Below are 8364 nucleotides of genomic sequence, written 5' to 3' on the forward strand. Positions count from 1 at the left end.
CACTTTTGCAATGTCCAACTTACTTGTGATGTCCATTATGTATCCATAATCGAGTTCTTGGACCATCACATTTGTTCACTTGTGTTGAACCCTGTAGGCTTTACCTTAAGCACCTGTTCAACACTTAGTACACTTGTTAGTCCTTTAATTGAGTTGTCATCCAAACACCAAAACTCACAAGAGATCTTTCAATTTTAAAGCATTATTTTTCTTAAGGATTAAGATAATAAATGAATAAACTTATACTTGCATCATGTTGGTCTCTTGTTTGTTCCAAATATGCTTTAACTGCTAATACAAAATTTGAATTTGAGTTTGAATTAGAAACAAAGAAAAGGAAAACAGAAAATAAAATAAGAAAAAGGAAAAGGAAAAGACTCACCCAAGGAGCACCTCCATTGTCGGTGGCACACCCACGCGCTCGCACGAGCGACTAGCCACACCGACAAGTGGGTCCTGCCAACCTGCTCTCCCGTGTTGCCTAGCCATCTCGCTGCCGTGTGGGTCCCAGATGTCGGGCTCGTCCCCATCCTTTGGTCGATTCCTAACCGAACACATGCATGGTGGGGGGCTATCCATCACCTCGGCTACGATTTCCATGTGGTCGGTCTCTCGTCCTGGGTATATATATACGACCTCAGGCGATGCTATCCTTCACCTGTGTCCCCCTGATCACCACCTCCACACAGCCAGCAAATTCTAATGGTGGAAACTACCGGCGAGGGGTGTAGAGTGCCATCATCGTCGTATCATGTCCATGTCGTCGGTCTGTGTCCAAGATATGGTCGATGAAGTTCGCTTAGAATCGTGGAGCGTGCGGATCCAAGTTGGAGGTCATGTTTGCACTCGGGACAATCGGGATTGCTCACCAGAGCAATTTGCACTACCGTGGGCCGCCGTGTACCGTGGATGGGACCCTTGTGCATGCCATATGCAGTGAGCTATTCTTTGCTGAGTTCTCTATGTACTTACCTCCACGTAGCCCCTAGCCATTGCCGATTTAGGGGCACTAGGGCCTGAAATCACTTGTGCACCGGCGAAGCTCTGTCGCATGGAGAGCTTGGACCGTCGTGGCTAGCGTCGGATGGGGTAGAAAGACCAATGGCCGTTGATCCAGCAGCAGACAGACATGATTAGATCATATGACACCCCTTCACTTCATTAAATGGTGGTCGTTGATAACGAATCGATTGAATCTGGTTCCATCTCAGCTATTTTAAATCTTGATAGCGAATCTTGGATCCTACAGGTACGGTTATGTGATATCCTGGCCCCTGGGATGGTGATATCCTGGCCCAAGGCTTAATAGAATTAATAGAGTATCCATACCAACAAGGTGCATCTTATTTTTCGGAAGCCTATCTCGAAAGAACCTCCAAGTTAAGTGTGCTTGGCTTGGAGCAATTTGGGATGGGTGACCGACCGGAAAGTTTTTCTTGGGTGCACATGAGTGAGGACAAAGTGTGTACAAAAGACCTGTGTTGGTCTGTGGGGACGATATATGATCCTAGAGAGCTGCCAGGAGTAAGTACCGCTGGTCTAGGGATTGGACGGGATGTTACAAGTGGTATCAGAGCTTACCCTCACGGTTTCACAGGCGTGTTGGGTTAGGGGTTCAGGTATTTGGCGCATGTGGGCCCGGAGTGGTCACATGGTATGACATATGACGACACTAGACACACAGACGTCGCTAAGAGGGGAGTTCCTAGATTGGGGTTGATCGACGAGGACGTCTGTCTTCTAAGGGGGGTGGATTGTGATATCCTGGCCCCTGGGATGGTGATATTCTGGTCCAAGGCTTAATAGAATTAACAGAGTATCCATACCAACAAGGTGCATCTTCTTTTTCAGAAGCCTATCTCGAAAGAACCTCCAAGTTAAGCATGCTTGGCTTGGAGCAATTTAGGATGCGTGACCGACCAGGAAGTTTTTCTTGGGTGTGCATGAGTGAGGACAAAGTTTGTACAAAAGACCCATGTTGGTCTGTGGGGACGATATATGATCCTAGAGAGCTGTCAGAAGTAAGTACCGCTGGTCTAAGGATTGGACGGGGTGTTACAGGTTACATACTCGTTCACATAAACACACGATCTAATTCACACCATAGATGGTTCATCCAACGGCTAGGAATGCACAATACCCCTTCGTTGAGCCAAATTTACAAAAGAGACCCCTGGTTTCTATTAATTAACCCGCCCTAATACAAAAACCCTTATAGATTAGTCCTGGTATTTATAGATTTAACCCCAAGTCTTTAGAATATCATACCCGTCTCCCTTGGTTTTGTTAAAATGAATAAAATCATGAAAATCCCAGGAAAATGATTTCCAGTAGAAAAAGAAATATAAAAACTTAGAAAATCCATATCTTCGTTGTTTTAACTCCCTTTTTACTGGTTCTCGAGCATATGATCTCGTAGCGACACATAGAATATTATTGTGTGGTTTGTTTCTATCTTTGGTATAATGTTATTTTTACCCATTACATGTTCATTTGTATGCATTGTTGCACATAAAAGCAAGGTGACGAAGAACCTCAAGAGCAAATTGGAGAAGTACCTGGAGTTGTACCAAAAGGCAAGTTGTGCCCTTGATTACTTTTCTTTACCTAATAATGTTCTCGATAATCACCGTGACATGCTCAAGTTAACTTGATGGGATCTTATAGGTTACCCTAGTTTTGCTTACCCTACACCTTGCAACAAATGAACAATTGGGTAGTCTTGCTATTGCTCTACATGGTTTTGGGATTAATATTATATCTGAACTGTGATCATGCTTTATTACTATCGTTGGCTCATTTATTGTTCATGATAAGATTATTGTGTTAATTAGAACATGGAGAACCACCCGAGAAAACAGTGCTACCACAAGGGTGGAATGGGACGGCCACAGCCAATTAATTGGGGAAGCTAGGGAGAGATTACCTTATCCAAAAGGGCAAGCGGGGAGCGGGTCGCTATAGAGTATAGGGAGGTCCTCGAGTCAGATTTTCTGTTATATCTTATCGGACGAGGGATTCCTATGCTTCCTTCTTCCTGAATCTATAGCGGGTTTTCTCGAACTAGTGAAACTTTGGAAAGGCCTTGTAGTGCTACCCTGCCTCGTCTCCTCGGTAGAGATGAATGGGATTTAAAGCCCCTTGGCAAATGGGTAACACGGCTTGCGGGTAAAGATGTGTAACCTCTGTAGAGTGTAAAATTGGTATATCAGCCATGTTAATGGTCAAGAGTGGCTCGGACACTCACATGAGTAACTTATGGAATTAAATTTAATTTATCATTTGCATTACGTTGTGGGATTTATTATTAATTATGATCAATTATTTAATTGGGATGGTATCTACTTATAATTAGTAATTGCTAATAAAATTTTGACCAACTTATTAAAATCAATGCTCAGCCTTAACCACTTTCTCCTTAGTAAGCCTTACACTTCACATGAGCCCCTACAGTAAGTGAGCTCATGCACATTATTCCCCACAACTTGTTGAGCGATGAACGTATGTGAGCTCACTCTTGCTAAATTCACACCAGGTCAAGAACATGTACTGCCAAGATGAGGAGCATGAAGGATGCTGCGATGAGCTCGTGAGAGGTCTATGTCGTTGTCTCACAGTCAACTATGGTTGCAGGAGGATCGTTGTTGTCATATGATGTAATTATTTAGCTACTTTGTACATAACCTCTATTATATAATAAATATGTGACATTAATTTCTATACCATGAGTCATATCTTGGCCCTAGTGGATGGTGATATCCTGGCCCAAGGCTTAATAGGAGTACTCATACCAACAAGGTGCATCTTCTTTTTTGGAAGCCTGTCTTAAAAGAACCTCGAGGTTAAGCGTGCTTAGCCTAGACAAATCTTGGGATGGGTGACCGACAAGGAAGTTTTCTCTGGTGCGCATGACTGCATGAGTGAGGACAAAGTGTGCACAAAAAGACTTGTGTTGGTCTGTGGGGACAATATATGATCCTAGAGAGCTACTAGGAGTAAGTATCGCCGATCCAGGGGTGGACGGGGTTTTAAAAATGGTATCAGAGTCGACCCTCGCGATTTCATGGGTGTGTGTGGGCTAGGGGTTTGGGCATGTGGCACATGGCTCAAGTGGACCCGAAGTGCTCATATGGCATGACATATGACGACACTAGACATACAGATGTGGCCAAGAGGGGAGGTTCCTGGCTTGGGGTTAACCGACGATGACGTCGGTCTTCTAAGGGGGGTGGATTGTGATATCCTGGCCACGGTGGATGGTGATATTCTGGCTCAAGGCTTAATAGAAAGAGTACTCATACCAACAAGCTGCATCTTCTTTTTCGGAAGCCTGTCTCAAAAGAACCTCGAGGTTAAGCGTGCTTGGCCCAGAGAAATCTTGGGATGGGTGACCAACTAGAAAGTTTTCTCGGGTGTGCATGAGTGAGGACAAAGTTTGCACAAAATACTTGTGTTAGTGTTTGGGGACGATATATAATCCTAGAGAGCTGCCAGAAGTAAGTATCGTCGATTCAAGGGGGGATGGGGTTTTACAAATGGTATTAGAGCCGACCCTCACGGTTTCACGAGCGTGTGTGGGGTAGAGGTTCAGGCATATGGCGCATGGTGCATGTGGGCCCGGACGGGTCACATGGCATGGCATATGACGACACTAGACATACTGACGTGGCCAAGAGGGGAGATTCTTGGCTTGGGGTTAACCGACAAGGACATCGGTCTTCTAAGGGGTTGGATTGTGATATCCTGGCCCCGGTGGAACCATATCCTGGTCGAAGGCTTAATAGAAAGAGTACTCATACCAACAAGTTGCATCTTCTTTTTTGGAAGTCTGTCTCGAAAGAACCTTGGGGTTAAGCATGCTTGGCCCAGAGCAATCTTGGGATGGGTGACCGACCGAGAAGTTTTCTCGGGTGCATATGAGTGAGGACAAACTGTGCATAAAAGACTCGTGTTGGTCTGTGGGGATGATATATGATCCTAGAGAGCTGTCAGGAGTGAGTATCACCGGTCCATGGTGGATGGGGTTTTACAGTCATCATATGTGTCAGACTTGATCCTAGCACACAATTGAGACAAGCCTAGGTTTGCCCTTAAATCCAGGTGTGACACAAACACGGGAGAAATTTAATCAATACGACAAGAGATACAAATTCTCTAGCTAAGACAAGTAAACAACTTAGAGAAAACATCAATAGCAATACTAGCAATGTAGACAAATTTACAAATCACAAGTTATTGCAAGTAAGCAAGTAGAGAACAAAAAGGAGACACAAAATTTTCCCATGGTTTCGGTGATTTGCCGATCACCCCTAATCCATGTTGAGGTGGATTCCAAGCTCTCACTTGCTCCTCTATTAAGACACGTCTTGATCTCGAGCCAAGCGGACAAGGAGACACTCAATACCTTGATTCCACTAGTGTCACCTTACCGCTCCAGCGAGGTAGGCTCAAACCCCTCACAATCACCACAACAGCTCCTCCACAATCTTCACAGAGAGCTCGACGAAGACACCACCAAGCCATCTAGAAGGCGGCAACCTCCAAGACTAACAAGCCGACGATGCTTGCTCAGTGTGCCACCTAGTGCCTCAAGATCACTCGAAGATGTAAATACACTCAATCACCCACTAAATGCAATCCCAAAGCAATGTGTGTGAGTGAGAGAGTTGGAGGATTACAAATGTGCTCAATGTATGCTAGGAATGGCCAAGATTACTGCCATACACGAGCACCACTTCTATTTATAACCCTCCAACCAATACTAGTCATTATGAGCAAGTTGCCCACTTTCTGCGGACACACAGACGGTCCGTTCCCTCTAGTCGTATGGTCCGTTGTACAAGTAACGACTAGTATTTTCATTTAAAACTTGTCAGAGTTGACAGAAAAAGGCATGTCTAGACAGTCCATCGTCCTCGGTCGGACGGTCCACAAACTAGCAACATGTAGCACCCGAGCCCTGACCACAAGACTTTAACATAGGTGGACTATCCGTCTACCAAGGTCAGACGGTCTGTGACCTGGGAGTCAGTATTATCTGAGCTCAACCCTCGGACAGTCTGAAAGGGAATTATGCCCTTGGGCCATTTCTAGTTGTTTGGTGATTAAATGCTCGACACATTACTATAAACTAACAACTCCTCCTATGAAGCATGAGCACAAGTAATTGTAAAGCAAACTGAGAAATATATGAAAAGTGCATTTTGGGCGTGATTTGGAGCATATTGTAAATCTTATTGAATTGAAGGAACAAAGGTATGATTCTAGCACTTAGTCAATTTTTTAGTTGCTAACAAATTTCATCTAGATGCTAAGAAATGTCTCAAGTCGAGCAAACTTGAAGAAAAGATGTTTGGCTAAGTTTGGCCAAACTTGGGCAAGTCTAGGCCTCACCGGACTGTCCGGTGCGCACCAGACAGTGTCTGGTGGCCAGACTGGTCAACCGGCCAAACTAGTCGCTTTCGAGATTGGCAAGGACTTCATCGGCTATATGTCCGATGTGTTAGCCGCGTGTCTGCGACAATGGTCGGCCACTCAATCAGCGTCGGACACGTCAGCTCAGCTAATGGTCGTCGCGCTGCACCGAACTATCCAGTGCGCCACCGGACAATCCGGTGGTGACCGACAGCGTTCAAGGTCGACAAGGGTCAACTTCGCCAGGAAAGGAAACAAAATGACGACTATATGGTGTTCGGTGTGCACCGGACAATCCGGTGCACCCACAAACAGATGGAAACAAGGCCTTCCAAATGGAGCTACAACGGCTCCTAGGTCCCTTGGGGCTATAAAAGGACCACGTACGTGCATGGTGCTGTTACCCAAGCACCCCTTGAGCACACTACAACTCCGAACTTCTGCGACCATGCTATTGATTTGTTAGAGAGAGATTTGAGCGCGTTCTTGAGCTATGGCTCTGTCGTTTTGATTCGTGCGCTCTCTCTCTTTTACTTGTGTGCATGTTGTTGCTACACTGTGCTATTATGTGTGTTTTCTACTCCCCTCCTTACTCTGGATTTGATTGTAATCATTTGTGTAAGGCGTGAGAGACTCCAAATTGTGGAGATTCCTCACAACAAGATATTGATATAAGGAAGACATCTGCAACACTCAAGTTTGATCTCTGGATCACATGTGAGGGGTTGAGTGCAACCCTTGACCAAAGGAGGTCACACAATGTGGAGTAGGCATTGGCCAAACCACAGTAAAAATTTTTGTGTCCCTTGTCTATTTTACTTTTTGCAATTACTATCTTCTTGAGTTCTCTACTCACTTGCATTATTGCCCCTAAGTTTAATACTCATCTTAAAGGAGCAATCGAGTGAAGAGTTCCCCCTTCTTCTCTATTCTCATCCTAACTTGGTTTTAGCTTTTACTAACACATATTATATACCAAGTTTGTGTTGTTTAGAGTTAATTTCGTAGGATCACCTATTCACCCCCCCCTCTAGGTGCTCTCACAGTCCGTGGTACAAATCTCCAAAACCACACAGACCTTGTCCAATTCCATTTTGGCACTTGTGGATGGTCCCTTGACCCCAGTTGGATGGTCCGCACAACTACTCAAGGACTTGTGCTATTCGGATACTTCTTTGGTCAGGAATGTGTAGGGTCCGGCCACATGGCCTAGACAGTTAGTACAAACTGTTTGGACCAACTCTTCGGACCTCTCTGAGTAGATCATGGATGGTTCGTGACACAAACTATTAGCCCACTTTCCAAACATGCTTTTTCTCTTAAAACAGTTATCTAGCCTACTAATCCAGTCATTTTTCTTCTCTAAACACCTTGTGGCCTGCAAAAGTAAAATCCTAAGTTATACCTTGCCTTCATCGATTCCACGACCAACGCTTTTAGGTCTCCAAGACTTTCAATAAAGCTCTTCTCCCAGTGGTCAAACCTACATTCTTATTTCTCCAAGAATTCGTTAGTCCACAAATGGTTGTCATTAATTACTAAAACATCACTTAGGGGCCTAGATGCTTCACAGCACTGTTGTGGGTCTTCTCCTGCCTCCACAGGTTTGTCGTCAAAGACAAAGTTGTCCTCCACACCACCATTGATGATGAGGATATTGGGGAAGTGGAGTGATTCTGGCATCACATGCTAGGTGATCGTGGCCATAGGCTTAGTGACCGCGGCAGATGTTAGCCTAGTCTTAAGTGACTCCAGAGTCTTGGAGCGATATGTCTCGCATGAGCACGAGTTCATGCGAGACACTGTGTCTTAGATGTCGATGGAGCTCCACCATCTAGCCGTGCATCCTTCTTTGGGTGGTGGTGGTGGTGAGCCCCAATTAGAGCCCGGCCAGAGGGTCTCCTTCCTTCTTGTTGACTTCTGGACGATGTGGCTGGAGATGTGCATGTT

Source organism: Zea mays, chromosome 1 (genome assembly GCF_902167145.1).
Source record: "Zea mays cultivar B73 chromosome 1, Zm-B73-REFERENCE-NAM-5.0, whole genome shotgun sequence".
NCBI lineage: Eukaryota > Viridiplantae > Streptophyta > Magnoliopsida > Poales > Poaceae > Zea > Zea mays.